General features: G+C 40.6%; 1 pseudogene across 1 annotated transcript in view; it reads right to left on the reverse strand.

The window, feature by feature from the left end:
- LOC311262915 (indian hedgehog B protein-like) overlaps window positions 1–6518 on the reverse strand; it is a 13354-nt pseudogene extending 6836 nt beyond the window's left edge. Inside the window, exon 1 of the transcript XR_014624896.1 lies at window positions 6504–6518. The product of XR_014624896.1 is annotated as an indian hedgehog B protein-like (transcript). The remainder of the gene's footprint in view (window positions 1–6503) is intronic.
- Between the last annotated feature and the right edge of the window lie 10668 nt (window positions 6519–17186).

Genomic DNA, 17186 nt, shown 5'->3' on the forward strand with positions numbered 1-17186 from the left:
AGGCCCTCGCTCATTGATGTTTGTTAAAGTTATTAATTTTCTCTGTGAAATAAGAGGCCACGGTGGCAGGACAGAGGGAGATGGGTGCCAGCCCCACAATCTCTCCCTGCTTTCATCTACTGGCACTGGGGCTCTATGAGTCCACAGCACAGGGCCTTTACATGGGCATCGGGGTTACCCACGCATACCCGGCGCCCTAACCAACAAAGGCTCTGAGTGGGGCAAAAGGAAGAAGACACAGATGAAAGAAAAGATGGAGATGAATAGAAATAGATGTGAAAAAGTATGATACAGAAAGAGAGAGCGATAATGAGAGAGCGTGAGAAAAATGTACAAAGGGTTTGAGAATGGAGAAGTTGATGAAAGAAAGAAAGATGGCAGTGGGGTTGAATGAGTAAGAGAGAGTGAATACATGGCACATTAGCTGGTAAACAAGTGAGTTTGGGTTGTTTTGCACTCAGTGGAAGCTAGCGTGTTTGTGGCTTGTGGTGCTTCACTGTAATGGGGGTTAAAGGACGTTACGCTCAAGGTAACAACAGCTGGTGGCTAAAACCACTACCCTCTTCCTCCTCCTCCTCCTCCTCCTTCTGTCACTCCACACACTCCGGCATCCAACCCAAGACCACAATAAACACCTAACACCATACACTAGGCTTCTTCACATCAGAGTGGTTCTGTCTGTATATAACACTTCCTTCTTCCAAATTACGCCATACATTTTTGGCAGCGAGTGCTACTTGGCCGGTGCGAGCCGTTTAGGAGCTTAGCCGGAGCTAACATGGCAGCCAGTGAAAACCACAATGACCAAATCTGTCGATCAGTGGGTGAGAGTGGCACCGATACTAGCCTCGCTGCTAAAGGCCAGTTGAGTGCAGCGTGTTTGGTCAGAGAGCAGCAGACAGAAGGAAAATAAAAGCAGGATGATATAAAAGTGGAGCACAGGCTAAATGTGTCTTGGAGTTAGCGGGCTAGGCTAGCCACCGCATGGCTAAAGCAAACAAAGAGCTGCCCAGGGGACTCAAGAATGCTGCGCTCTGACACTAAACACATATGCTTGGTGGTAGGCAAGCACGCAGGTAGCCACAGACATAGGTCGTCAGATGTACACACACAGAAGCGCAGTATACACATGCAACATTTAGTTGAGGATTAATGCATGAGTACAAAATTGCATTATGAGCAAACAGTCTTATGCAATCACACAATTAACACACTTAAATGTGCAAAGACGCACACTGCTTCTCAGAACATTTCTGTCCATCCTCGATTGAAAAAAAAAGACAAACTATTTGCTTTGAAAATAGGAGAAAAAAAGAGAAGTCCATGAGCTAACCACAATTAAAGGGTAACTCCACCAATTTCACACATTAAAGTGTGTTGACAGGTCGTGGGAGGTACTACTGCATACGTGAAAAAAGTAGTATAAAACCTTTTTAGGCTATGGAGGAAGCTGCATGTGGTCTGAATAATTGCCTCCAGTGATGTCACTAATGCAGGTCTGCATTGCACTCCTTTAACACTGTTGGACTCATTACAAAAAGTTTCAAAACAAATGAATTTTTTTGACACATTCTTCTTCCTTTTCAAAATCTGATGCCTACATTACCCATGCAGATTCCTCTGGAGCCACAAAGGCTTTATGCTAGTTTTTTCACACATGCAGGAGTACCTCCCAAGACCTGTAAACACACTTTAATGTGTAAAATTGGTGGAGTTACCCTTTACTGTTTAAAAGAAGCTGCAGCTGGGAAAACTTCTACCTCAGGGAGCAGTTTCAGCTTTACATAATTGCACTTGGATGGCATATTTATTAATTACATATTGATATATTTTTTAAAGTTCCTACTAGTCTTAAAATAAGACCTGAGGGCTGACTGAGATTCAAGATCAGAGACTTGCTTGAAGATTGTTGACGAAGACTTGAGTCAAATTTGTATGAAGTGTCCTAATAACAAGTCCGGTAGCTGGGTAATGCCAACAATAATGCTTTCAGTGCTCCTGCTGCACTCTCTCCATGTCAAATGAGGGATTTTTTTCTCCTCCTCCCTCTCGCCATCCCTCTCTGTCTCTCTCTCTCCTGAGCGTGTGCCACATCTGTGGGCTCTGTGGTGATGTTTCTCTGCTCAGAATGGATTCACCAGCTCAAAAACGTCCTTATTATATTTATATTTTACTACACCACTAGAAAACCATGCCAGCTGGGCTGCAGAGCTTTGGGCAGAAAGAGGGAGAGAAAGCAAAAGGGGAGGAGGACGAGTGAGAAAGAGAGAGAGCGAGAGAGAGAGGAAGGAATGAAAGAGGGAGAAAAACCGAGAGAGGCAAACAACAAGCAAAACAGAAAAGAGGATAGAGAAAGACAGACAGGTGAATTAAAAAAAGGGAGAACAAAATGAAGCGCAATAAAGTCGAAGACGTTAAGAGACGGGTGGAAAAGCGCAAGTGAGGCAGAGAAGCGGATGGAGAGAGGTTGAGTGGGCATCCTGAAATAGGCTGTGACAATATGATTACCCTGGGTGCTCAAAGGTAAACACAGAAATGGGCTTACAAGAGGATACTCTTACACACTCACAGGCACACACATGCATGCAGACAACTAGAATCAGAGAAAAACAACAGTGACCTCTGATGAGTGGAGCTGAAAGAAAGGACAGAGGGACGTGGCTTTTAAAGAACGCAGGGAGGGACACAGAGGGGGTGAGTTGATGAGGAAGAGAGAAAGTCCATAGATGAGGAGAGAGGAGGTCAGGGGAAGGTAACAGGGATGACAGGAAGATTTGGCCGAGTGGCGGGAAAGGATGTAAACACAGCAGGAAGGTGTGAAGAAAGTGAGAATTGCAGCCCAAGTAAAATCTCCATTCATATTCATATGTTTTAATCACATTATATTGTATTTAGTTGACAGACGCTTTTGTCCAAAGCTGCTTACAACAATTGCATCCCTACTAAGCAAACAACTAAATCAGGGCTACAGAAAAGAAACTGACTCTGCTGTTTTGACGATACGATACGATACGATACGATACGATACGATACGACACGACACGACACGATACGATACGTCACGATACAAAGCGATACGATACGATATTTTGCATTGTAATGTGTTACGATACGATACGATACGATACGATGTGATAAGGAACGATACAATACAATATGATGAGAGGATACGATATTATAGGATACAGGGCTATGTGTCACTGCATTTAATACGTGTCATTCTACATTTTACATGCAGATTATGTAGACATGCGTCACAGTCAACCATATAGTAGCATTCATGTTCAGTTACGTACATTCAAGGGTCATTCATAAAAAACGTTAAAACAACATATTGCACAAACCGTCGATTCTAGTACACACCCATTGGGGAGTCCTCTATGGCTTATAATATGTCCTTAGTGTTTAACAAAGCACAAATTAGTTTTTAAACCATTAAGTCACCACTTGGGTACTCTGTAACATCTGCCAGAGGGTGAAAGCTTGTACTCAGAGTGCTCCTCTGAGCAAATACAGATTGAAGGAACTGCTGTTCTTTATCCCATATTACCTTAATGGTGGTCTGGACAAAACAAGCAAGCCTAGATTTGAACTGGACTGAGAGGTAACCCTACCATGCCTGTGTCCCATATCTGATTAGTCTCTCCAAGACTGCCTGCGAGAGCAAACAGGTCAACCTCATATACTCTGAGCATGCTAAGAAGGTACAGTGCCTGCTTTAGTCTGGAGCAAAAGCTATAAACATGTGCTTGCCAGGTAAAACTGTCATCAGTTTTGACATCAAGATACCTATAAGAGCATACCTGATCAATGGGAGTGTGGTGGATCAAACGCCATTTCTAAATAGTGGGACAGAAACAGTCTAATCTGAAGCTACAGTTGTGCATTCAAACCAAGCCTGTGATCCTTTTCCTGATTTATCAATAGTACTAAAATAAAACTGTTCCACACCGCTTGTTACCCAGAAAGGTATTTTAAGAAATCTACATGAGATTCTCTTTCCCATGTGGCTAATAGTTAACAGTGGAACAGCTACTACTGAGGAAGGAAATAGGGACATTGGAACAATTTTATTGAACAAACAGCAGGGTTAATCGAGATTGTTATCAAAAGGAAGTGATACTGGCTACTCCCAATAAAACTGAGACCACAATAGTCACAGAGTTAAGTGTTGGAGAAGTTTTTTTTTACACCTTTCAGCAGTTTTCATTACTGTCAATCCACCACCAATGGCCCTTTTCAGAGACAGTTTAGTTATAAGACTCTTCTTCGTTGTCTGAGTTCATCCGGTTGTTAAATTCCATTGAATTATGAGGCACCACAGAGAAGTAACAAAAGATTTCTCACGCTTGTTCAGTATTAATTACGCAACAGAAGAAAGTGTCACTTAATGTCTGTACAGACAAACATCTTGGTTCACTTGTTGCCTGCTGGAAAACATGTTTATTTACACAAGTCTGGGTGGAACTGTGGGGACGATTTACTCTTCATTTTGCACAACTTTTCAGACAAAAAAAAAAAAAAAAGAAAATCATCCTCATTCATAAATCAGACACATGCTCGCAGAGCTCACATGAGACTATCAATTATGAAATTGCAGCTCGGGGAAGTGTGAAGGAAAAAGACCGATCGAGGGGTAAAGACAGAGTAAGACTGTCGTTGAGAGAAAAATTAGGTGACAAAGACAAAAGCACAAAAGGAGACGAAGCGCATGGCAGAATGGAGAAATGTTAGAGAGAGAAGGCGGAAGACAGACGGGAAGAATCAAAGTCGATACCAGTGGAAAAGAACAAGAAAGAATAGAGATAAAGAAAGCAAGAAAGTGAAAAAAGAGAAAGAGCAAGAAAGAGCAAAAGAGAGAGAGATGGATGGCTATGAAGACTGGTACTGATCAGTAGCTCTTTCTGTGATGCGGCTTCCAGCTTCCAGCCCACCGATTGGTCAGCTGCCTAACTCGGAACATGCGTTCCCACAATCCCTCAGCACCACTTCAATCCCACCACACTGGTTCACCACTCTGCGGCTCAAAACAGTGCCTGCTGGCATGGGCAACATATCAATAAATTCATTACGCATTTATACTTAAATATTTATACTGCAGCAGTGTGTTTTGCACAGGGATGGTATTTATAGTGTGTGTGTGTATGTGTTTGTGTGTGTCTATGTGTACTCATATTTATAGCGCGGTGTCACATCGTAGCTCTGTGCTGCGGTGAGACAGCTGTCTGGGGTGGGGGTGGGGGGCGTTGGCCTTTGGGCAGGGTGGAGGGGGGGGTATGCAGAGTAACAGAGAACAAGTGGAAAGACTGAGGGACGGGCATTTAACAGAGACGTATAGAAGAGGAGGAAAGAGGAAATCCAGTTGATGCACTGAGAGAAAGAAATAGAAGGTGGTGGCACACAGTAAGTAAATGGGAAAGTAAGAATTAGAAAACATGACACAAAAAATGTAAAATAGCTGATAACAATCCATATCGCTGCCACTACAAAACACTCAAAACACAAAAGGGAAAATAAACATAGAAATTAAATATTCTTTTATTGGCACCACCGGGCCCACCCATACGCTCACTTGCTCAGAAAGAGAAATATTTATTCTGTGGAAAACAGAAACTTGGGAAATTACATGGAGTTTTATTGTTCAGCTGTTTATTGAATGAAGACATTCCCATTCAGAGGCCCTTTTAGATACTTCACCATTGTTCATATGGTTACAATGGTTTTTATAAAGTCCATTCAAAACAGCAGGCGGAGACTACGTGCCATGTAGAACATGGCAGCGAGGGTGAAAAGGCCACAGAGACATTAGCAAGGCCTCTTGATAAGGAGATAAAAAATAAGTAAATGAAGTTACACTGAGCTGGTGAAAAGTAAATCAATGTTAAATCATTATTTTTTTGTACTGCTCACACAACCTCATAGAATCTTTTTTTGGCGGTATTTTTTAAGGTTCGAGTTTATTGTCACAAACACTCAAAAAGCAGCATGTATATTCAAATGTAACAAAACGCATGTGCACTGGCTATATACAATAAAGACATAAAAAATGAATAATGAAAACAATAAATAAGACATCAGACATCCCACCAACAGTCTAATATCCATCTCCCATAATTTTTTTGCTATTTGAACTGCAAAAATATCCTTTTTCACTCACTTACAGTGTTAGTTTATATCAAGAGACACATGCCAGGGAATGTACAGGGGAACCCAGGGAGCAATGAAGCCGTCGGGGGTACTTGAACAAACATTGAAATCTGGTTATCGAATCGTGTCAGCAGTACAGAGCAGCAAAAGAGTTTGTGGTCAGGTCTGCTATGTCTCATCATTACATTTAGTCCTACAGCTCCAAAAGCCTGCATCCGCTTAGGGGTGTGACGCTGATTAGATCAAAGAGGTAACATTCTTCCTTTCAAGGTATTTCAAGGAGTTCTTATTCTAACCTTGAAAAGTCCAGTGTGGTTTTGTTTAATTTACATATCAACATCAGTATTGCCTCTTACTTGTTTCTCCTTCATCTTGACAACAAGAGATGCATTTTCTCACATTACAGATTTGTTTTATCAGAAAAGTTCGACTTAAAGTGAAAAAAGGAGGCACACAAGTATTTCACTGCAAGGATCTATGAAGCAAGAAGGTTACAACCAATGTCTCAGGTACTTGAGTTTGAAATCTGCCTGAATCAAGCTGTTTCTATATGGAGCAAGGCCACTTTCTTAAAGGATGTCTCTACTAAGAGTCCCACTTTAACCCAACTCTTCATCTGTGTTAAAGAAGAAGCTGTGGGTGACCTATGAATGAATTTACTGATGGGAGATTGTTGGGGTTAGCTGGATGTGTTGATTTGTTAACTGCGTGCATGCTGCATGTTTACTCAGTGAGCCAGCAGTAAAGGAGTGGAACATACATGACCTGTGTGTGTAGAGGTGCTGAAAACATCTGATGGATTTCCCTCATATATGCACGTATGTGCAGAATACAGAGGACAGTGTTATCCTCTGATTTCCTTCGTTCCATGAGCAGAGGCAACATCATTGATGATCTCCTCGCTAAACTCTCCACAAACCCTGGCCAAGCTTTAATTAAAGGAGACATATTATGCTCATTTTCAGATTCATACTTTTATTTTGCTAGTTATACTGAGAGTAGTACTGCTAGAATAGGTTTACATGTTTTAATGCTCAAAACACATCAGCTTTCTCATATTGTCCAGTGCTGCAGCTCTGTATTCCCCCCTCTGTCTGAAATGCTCTGTTTCAGCTCCTGTCTCTTTAAGGCCCCCCCTCCCGAATACCCAGTCTGTTCTGATTGGTCAGCTCACGCATGCCTGAGCCAGCACTGCTAACAACAACAAAGCAGCTGTGCTAAATTTGTAGAGCGTTCATGTGGTGTCGGAATAATGGGAAAACGTGAACGCCCCCAACAACTCGGAAATTCTGGGAAAATTACACAAGTTGCCGTGTGACACTGAAACATGGTGGACGAAAGTCAACTTTAGGATGGTGGTAACATGCGTATTTCTGAAATATATTTCATGTCTTATGTTATTGCTTCCTTTGCTCTTCCTTGTCAGTCATATACCATAAACAGCTGTCAATATGTTGAAATGCTCTGAGCGACAAAATGCAAAACATTGTCCGTGTTGCTCCCACATTCCAACTCGACGCACATGAACACACCAAAGTTGGAAGAATGACTTCCGAACTCAGGAACTAGGACCATCTGAGGAGCACATGAATGCAGCTTAATTATGCAAATGTGTGACATGTTGATGTAGTGTGATGTCACAAAGTCATGGAATTAAAGGCGGGACTACTGAGGAGGTGTTTCAGTAGCAGTGTTTTCTGTGGGAAAGAGGAGCTTCCGTTGGTGCGGACTTCGGTCTTTTTAAATTTCAAGATCTTTTACATGCAGAAGATGTATAAAACACTGAAGGAAAGGAAATAACAAGAGCAGAATAATTCAAAGAGCATAACAGGTCTCCTTTAATGCGTTTCATCCGTTGCTGAGAGCTAAAGCGATGATACCACATTAGATATTTTACCCAAGTCACTCACACACCATGTGTGAAATGTGTGTGTTGACTTCGTCGTAGAGTTCATACATGTACCGCTCCCCCCGGCTTCTGTTCAAAAACATGTCTGTGCCACACACATACAGAGGCCTCACTGAAAATAACACCCCAGTCAACGTCTTCATTTGACTTCATTCACCATCAACAGCCTCATTTTACCTTCCCATAATTATACCTCAACCAGCCTCCTTTCCCCAGCAACATCTGCGCTCAATTTCCATCAAGCATCTCATTAAAATGACATTGTCAATGAAAGTATCCACGTTGGAATTAATTAACACATCCATATCAATTTGATTTTGTTGTCTTGACACCTGGAAACGATATATTTCCTCTTGTTTTGAAGTTACTTTAAATAGAGAACAAAATCGGGTTTATTGCCGTATAAATATAGCATAGTCTAAGAAACCTTGTGAACCCTACTTTTGGTCCAATTTCTGTCTGATCAGACAAAGTTCAGTCAAAGCATTATAATGCGCGCAGCCAAACACGGCAGCAGCCCAAAAAGACAGAAAGAAATTAGCATAGCTGCTGCAGTGAACCGCAAAGCCTCCTAGTTCATGGTCAGTAACATGAACTTTTAACATTTGACTTCAAACAGGAACGTCCTCCTGATGTAGCCTGCAGAAATAATTATTTAGATTAATTTTTTTGTCATTTGTGAATGCAACTTTTGTCATTACAACTAGCCTTCCTGTGGAATACATTTTTTACTTTCCAGGGTTGAAAATCAAATGAAAAAAGTTAATCATTGGACATTTACAATGTTCACTTTAGAACTTGAACTAAAAGAGATGAAAGAAAAAGAAAAGCAGAGAGCAAAATGTTGCCCCTTGTTACTGATAAAAATTTAGACCGTCATGAACACAAATCAAGCATTACCAAACATATAACGCATGTAATTTAGTGAAGAGGTTCACATAATGCGCATTTAAGATTTGCGGATGCGTACGCTTTTGGCTCAGGTCAGCAGCACACTGACCTGGATGAGAGGGCAGCAGTTTTTAGATGTGTGAGAGAGAGAGCAGAGTGAGATGATGTGAGAGGACGGGAGGCCAAAAGAGAGACAGAAACAGGGAGACAGCGACGGACAGACCGAGAAATTAGGGGCTCTACTGACCAGAAACTGCTCTGACTCAGACAAAGTCAACATCTTTGCTGACATCACTGACCATCAGCTCCATCATTTCGACTTTAAACGCTTTGATGGCCCAAACAACCTTCATTTGTCTGAACCCACAAGGGTTTTACTACTGCCACTGAGACAGGGGTAGCCCTGTAGCACTGTAAAAAAAAATATACAAAAAATGCAAAAGCAGGTTTATGCTTCATCAAAACATATTAAAGGTTATTTAAGTCGAATGATTTCACTGCACTGCAAAATTCTAGTTTGAAGATGTAAATATTGATGAAATGATGAGGGTTTTTTTTTTTTTTAAAAGCCAAATGTGTACTTTTTCGCACCGGCTGCCAGCTTCGAGAGTGGTGCTCTGAATAAGAGGACTGTAGTGTGAGATGAGAGAGGAAGACAACTGACCACAGGCGTCCTGCAGGCACCAGTCAAATATACACCCTCTTAATTAACACTTGTAAAAACCCTTAACAAGGCTAACAATGTGATCCATGATAGGTTTCATATATAATGTAACACCACATAGGGAGAGGTAATTATCTAGAGGTCTGTTGATGTATAGGTTTCAGCTTTTTCAGCAAGCAGGTTGTAGGAAAAACATGGATGATTATAGAGGAAAGTAGAGAGTATTTTGAGCAGGATAGGGATTTTGATAAATGCTGAGAACGTATATATCAATTTGTTACATAAAGATCAAAGGGGAAAAGTCAAATATGACAAACATTTGAATTAATAGACAATATTCATACAGCAGCCATTTTCTTCTGACATCACGCTCAGGGTGGGAAGCTCATCTCTGGTATTGCTGTGTTGCAGATTGCAAACTGTATAAACATAGGAAATCTGACAAATCATAATCATTCACTGCTTCCTGATTGATCAGCAACTGAAAAGACAATGGACAGTGAAAATAAGGAGGGATATCGGGCCATTTTTCAAGGTAAAACAGCATATTTGATGACCTATTAGCTTCTGTTACCCAACAGCTAATGTTGGCATTCAACCACTAACTAACAGTACTGTTGACGATACGAGTCGTGAATTAATTTTAAAATGTAGAGTAAAGATACCTTTTTTTAAGCCTGGACGTGAAATGCACTGGATGTTATAAAAGCGACAATGTTAGCTAGAAAGTGGCTGAATGCTAACGTTAGCTAACAGGTGTATTATGTAGTTTTACCTCAAAATGTGGCCCGATTTCCCTCCAGGTTTTCATTGTCCAATAACTTTTCAGTATACCAAACTGGTAAGTGATGAAATATTTACAATTTGTCAGATTCCCAATGTTTATGCAACTTGTAACCTGGATCACAGTAGCATAACATTATCCCAGCAGTCAAGCCAAAGCCAAAACCAGTCAAAGTAGCCTATACAAGTCTTAAAATATCTGATATTAAATGTAGTGAAGTATCAAAAGTACAAGTAAAAGTACCTTATAAATCTGTATACTATGGGTCAACTGACTATCGTCCTGTCCAATTATCCAATATTTAGCATTTTTCTGATTATTGGAATCACTGTTTTTTAATTTAAAGCCGTTTGCTGATTAAATCAGATTGCTAATCTCCACAGTTACCAGTAACAAGAGTTATCAAAAAAATTAGTGATATAAACAGTACAATATTTGCCTCACGTAGATTGGAAGTATAACGCAGCAGAAAACGGAAATACTCAAGTAAAATACAAGTACCACAAAATGTACATGTACATGAGTAAATGTAGTTCATTATATTCAACTATCAGTATCTATAGGACTTAATTTGATTAGGCTTTATCAATATCCCCTTTTTTAATCCAAACGTGCACTCCAAGGAGAATGAAGAGGGGTAACAGGGAGTTTTGGGTTTAAGGTTGTGGTTTTCTGCACTGGGGGGCAAGGCGAGGGGAAAAGGGTGGGGGGGTGTCGGGGTTTCAAACCAGCAGCTTCTAATCCAGACACGCTGCCTCTGCCAATTATAAGGGCTTGAAACACGGCCGGTGGGAGGAAAAAACATGACCAGGGAGACCAGACTAGCGCCGGGGCGTATTTAGCAACATACAGGCAGACTGTAATTACATGTATGGCCAACAGAGAGATTTAATGACTTTTTCCTCCTTCGACTGATTGACAAGGCAGAAGGTAGGGGCGGTGGTGGATAAGAGAGAAAGAGCTAAAGTCTCTCGCTTTCTTTTCACGTAAATTTACTGTAATATTGATCAATCGAGCCGGAGGATTGAAAAGGTTTACACAGTGCAGTGTGTAAGTATTTGAAGCTAAACAATTTTTTGTGTTGTTGGAAGTTCATTCCTGAATGCTGGTACAGTGTGATCTTAACTCGAAGGTCAACTTATTAGCTTTGTTCTGGACTTTCATCGGCGTCCCGCATCTTAATTCACTGACCAAGCTCCATCAGTGAATCGAGGTGGATCAGAAGTCGTCCTGTGACCTCCCTTCACATGAAGACACATCAATGATGCGACAGCAAGTGGTCGTGAGTGAGCAGATATCTGTATTACCCCTGCCTTGATTCAAAATGATAGGAGTAGGGAGGAAACCCCAAATATTACTCTTTGTTCAGACATTGCCTATGTTTGACATGCAGGTCCTCTGATAACAACTGACAGCGTCAATTACTGATGAAGGCCATGAGACATTTATAATCCCCAAACATCATTAGCGTGATGCTCTGCAAGGACCATACTGGAGCCAGCGTCAGGTGTTGGTTTGTTGTGTGGGCTCGTTGCCCTCAGTCTGGTCTCCAGCAAGTGACACATGATCGGTCGCTTTGATTTTATAATAAGGGTTATATTCCTCCTACAAGTATTATGATAATAGAGGTATGATTTCTACACTGTTCATATGTCAATACCTTTAAATCTTTGAAGCTGTAGTCAGTGCACATACAGTATGTAACATACAGTATATGTACAGTAACATACAGTATATAATAATGGCGTGAAGGATTGCCAGGAATGAACCAATGTAAAAGCCTAGCAGTGTTTGTTTAGGTGTGGATGGGTGACCACTGAGCAGTAGCAGCAAACAGTTTGTTTGGTTTAAACAATAAAACCTATTTTAAAAAAGACTAAAGTTAGCTGTTCTGTGAGGGTATACTACAGCCCAGGCATGCAATAAACTGCATACCCACTTCAGAAATGCTAACATGCTCACAGTGACAATGTTTACATGCTGATGTTATCATGCTCAAGATCCTAGTTTAGCATGAATGTTTGTAGCACGTCCCATGTCAAGACCTTTCACTCAAAACCACAAATGTCAACGTCAGTGTGCTGCTACAGGAAAACTAAGGGGAACGTGAACCATAAGCCCCCCTGATATTGGACTTTCTTGATTGACCTTCTAGTGATGTTTCACTAGATGAAAAGTAAGGGTATCATCAAAGTAATGAAGATTCATCCTCAGTGCACCCTTGGTATCTGTGCAAAATTTCATACCACACCATTTAATAGTTGTCGAGTCATTTTGCCAAATAATGTGAACCAAATGGTGATGCCTGGGGTCGGGAACATTTAACATCTTTACACCAAATTTACGTTTGTGATTACGAACACACCAGAAAAACGGGGAACAGTAGAAAGCAACAGATCATTTACTTCATAAAGAATTCATACATACAGAAGAAGAATAACTTGTCTTAAAAAGTCTTAATAAATATTATACTGAATTAGACACATCATTATCAATTTGCTGAAGATCTGACAGTCAATGCGTCTGTATAAAGGTTGTACCTCATGCCATGTTCGTGCCTTTCATGTATTAACGTTACATCCGAGTCAAGGTGACGACCTTCCCTTTCTCAGAAAGATAACTGTCGGGTGATCGTTGAAAAATCTGGGAGTTTGTTTAGCAATGTTTGAAGGTACCAGAATCCTCAAAGACTCGTCTAAGCATCTGAATGAAAAACTTTATTTATTATCTTGGTAACCCGTTGGTTGCCATGTTTGTTTCAATTAGGAAACAGCCGCAATTTACCAAACGGATAACTTTTTTATATGACTGTACATTTGTATTTTTACTTGGTCTCATGCAACAATTAATTCCCTTCAATACGTAAAATCCTGAAAATAAATTCATCCTTATTTTTTCCAGTAGCGCGTTATTACTTTCGTCTTTTGCCGATAAAGATTTCTTAATCGCTTAAGACCCACAGAAACATGATGTTTTCACATGTTGTTTGTCGATAGCGTGCTGCTCTTGTTTACTCCCTTGCGAGCATCTTACATCATTACAACCGCAGCAACATAATAATAGCGTGCACTGCAGACGCACACAAAAACAGACATCCACACACACACACCTCATCCCATCCTTTCATCGCACACCACATTCACACTTCCCGTAAAACCCTGGCTTCTTAAACGATGGGCCAGAACCCAAGATGGGTCGCAGCCCTATACTTCCGGTGGGTTGCCACATGATAAAGAGCCCTCATATTGTTTAATGAGGCTGCTGCATCCCGGGCTATTTTTCTCCTTTTGGCTTTAAAAGCAGAGGATGTGAAAGAAGCTGCCATAAACGTCCCTTTTATTGGTGATAGATCTCTCCACCCTCCCATTTTTCCTCTATTCATCAAAAAGTCTCTACCTTTAATTTCTTCCTTCGAATCTCTCTAATTTTTCTCTCTCAAGATAAGACCACAACCCGATACCATGGAGACGACCGCATCAGTCACCCGTCAGGTTGGGTTTTATCGGACTATACACGCCACAATTTCTGAAAAATGTATTTAAATCCGCCGGCATATTGTCCATATCGGGAACAAGGTTTAGTCAGAGGGTTTACTTTGTCATTCGACGTTTTTTGGTGAACCAACATGAAAAATATATCTGTTGGTAACTTTTCCAATCAAGAATCACTCAGCTTCTGAATCACTGGTGGACGATGACTCAGACCATGAGTCAACTAGATCTCCAAGTAGATCAAATGGATCTCCAGACGGTAGTATACTTACAATACAGTCATACATAGACAAATGTGTGGCTGTTCAAGCTTTATTTACACTTACACTTCAGATGGAAATCATCTTAATGTCTTACTGGGCGCAAAAACATGCACAAAACGCATCGGTGGTAATACAAAGACCTGGAGACAGTTTGATCTGTTTAAAAGTTCAGATTTGCTTTGACAAGCTGAACCCCAAACGATTACATTTAAAATGCCAACATAATTGAGTCCCTTTTTCCCAAAGGGATGCTTTTGTTTTGACAAACTTGTCAAAATGTACTTAACAGGAATTATGCCCCGGCCAGAAAACTGAGACTATGAAATAGAGGACTCAGTTTGGTCAGAAATTTAGTTAAAAAAAAAGTTTTGGCAAGTGAAGGATGGAATTTGATGTACTTGTGAGGTTGAAATCACATCCTTTGTTTTAAAGTGGATCTGTGAAGCTTCTGTGTTGTGCTGGTCGTTAGTCTATGTTGGCAGACTCTGTTTCTCAACTAACGTTAGCTACTGGTGTCTCTGTTAGCGGAGCGGAGAGAGGCACTAAGATGAGGTAATCAGGAATATGCGTAAAGTCACATCATTTGGACTGAAATCCGACCTCAGTCTTTTACAAAAGGAATCCACGGTCCAGCAGCATTAAACAACTTAAGCAAATCATCCACAGGCTTGTATAGACAACTGAGAGAGACGGGGAAGGTCTAATTTTTTTCACGTCATGTATGGACAGTAAAAAAGTGATTAATACACATAAAATGCTAGAGATTATTACATATAGCCCTTTTAATGTATTGCAATCCAATTAACTATACAATACAATATGCACTCAAGTTTTTCCTCACTTGAATCGAGGGCCAAAGAAGCCGTTCACTGTACAGTGTAAAGCCCGCTGAGGCAATGTGATTGTGATTTTGGGCTATATAAATAAAATTGATTTGATTTGATTTGATTACCGACTTCGCTGCGTCAGTTCCCGTCATTCTGAGCTTTAAAAACTCTAAACAGATAAGTCTGCCCCAGCTCTGTGTGTGGATCTGTAATTCTCCACATTCCCAGCCACCCCTAAATTATCCACCATGTGCTCTGAACTGGTGTAAGCATGTAAGAGGTGGAGGAAGTTTTACATCATGAAAGACCTATAATAATGATTATGATTATGATTATGAAATATTGATGCATAGTACTTATAAGACAGGTGTGTGATGTGTGATGTGTATGTCAGCCACACACCAGCTATTTGTTTTGAAACATAACACATGAGCACATTTTTAAAGGGGCACTATGTAGTTTTGGAGAAGAAATATGTATATTTACAATATTAATGAGTTAATAATAACTCAGAATTTTTATTTTCCATACCTTAATAAACAAACTGTTCTCTGAGGATAATTAGTTCCCCAGAACACTGTTTGAAGCTAGAAAGGTGGCAGGGTCCGCCACATATAAACAGAGTAAAACAGTGTGAAAATGTGTTGTCCTTTAAGGTCAGTTTGTTTATTCAGTTTAATCAGTCATGAAGACAAAGAGAGTTTGTTTTTTTAGTTTGTTTAGGCATGAAAAAAACAGGCGACTCTTCTGATTAAAAATCTTCCCCAAAACTACAAACTGCGCCTTTAAAGCATTACCATCTACTCTTCACCTTATCGTGTCAGCTGTATATCTTGGAATGAGGAAGCTTTGAGTGTAAGACATGTTAACTTTAGCTAGCTCAAACAGTGGAACCACCTCAAATGAACTGAATGCACCTAAAATGTGAACGCTTAACATATAAATTGGTAATGCTGGTTAGATAAACCAAACATAGCTGCCTCAGGTATATTCCTTAAGTCGTGCATCAGTTATCTCAAGATTTTAAACTTGAAAGTAGTGAGCGAAAACTTCACATTTGCCTTTCTATATTATTCACAAGATAGCTTTTTATGTAGGAAACTAAACTTTACATTGCACCTTTAAAACTGTCTTTCAGAATTACAATACAATGATCTTATTTTTCTCACTATCTCCTTCTATTTTGCAAACTCTCAAACAGATCTGTAAACTTGAACAGGATGCCAGGGCAGTGTCCCTACATGCACACACATACACACACACACATACTCACATACATCTTGCTCCCAGCAGATGTTTCGTCCACCGCTGCCTTCCCAGAAACCCACAAGTGAGCGTATTTTCCCGCCGCAGGGTCGGGGAGCAAAACCACTGAAGAAGACCGCTGCACCCCAACATAAAACAAAACACCAGAGGGAAAAAAAATGTACAGAAAACCTTTCAAAAAGGGAAGGAAGGGAAAAAAGCAAAGGATTTTCTAATCCATCCTTTATTGAGGTGGCTGGTTTTCGGCAGCGCAACCTTTTTTATGTGTGAGAAGCCTGGCCTGTAATTTGGGTAGCCACGACGACCAGAGGGACTTGTAATAAAACGAGACTCTATTCTGGGATGCTCTGTAATAATGGACGCCACCATCCACTCCTCTTGTTAGAGATGGAAGGACGGATGGATGGATGGAGATGGATGGATGGACAGATGGATGGCAGCATCACATGTGGACCGAGTGAAGGACAGATGGACATTGTGAGGAAAGAAATTGGACCAGCTGGGGAATGGGTTGAATCAATTATCAGATGGAGTCTTGTTGGACAAATAAAAAGATTGGCTTGATGGACAGATGGACGGACAAACTGATAGGTGGCTCGTTGGAGAAGCTAGCTGATTAAATCACTCATTCGGTCTCAAACAAGCTAACCTACCTGTTGCGATCGATACCTGGCAGGACCTCTGAGTGGCCATCATGCCCTTCAACACTGTAACAAGTCCCTGTGGTTGGATTTCTGCATTCAGACACCTCTCTATAATCTCCACGCCATGTTAACAGTCACCCATTATGCATAGGCCATAATTAGGAAATCACATTGGCATATACATCCTGTCATTAGAAGTGTCTATTGCTATTGCATTGTAATTACATTTTAGTAGGTTGTTATTACACCATTTAGAAGCTGTCCGTCTTACCTCAATCTCCTCCTTAATTGGTTATGCTG

Source organism: Pagrus pagrus (assembly GCF_965226575.1).
Source record: "Pagrus pagrus genome assembly, chromosome: 9".
Classification (NCBI taxonomy): Eukaryota; Metazoa; Chordata; class Actinopteri; order Spariformes; family Sparidae; genus Pagrus; species Pagrus pagrus.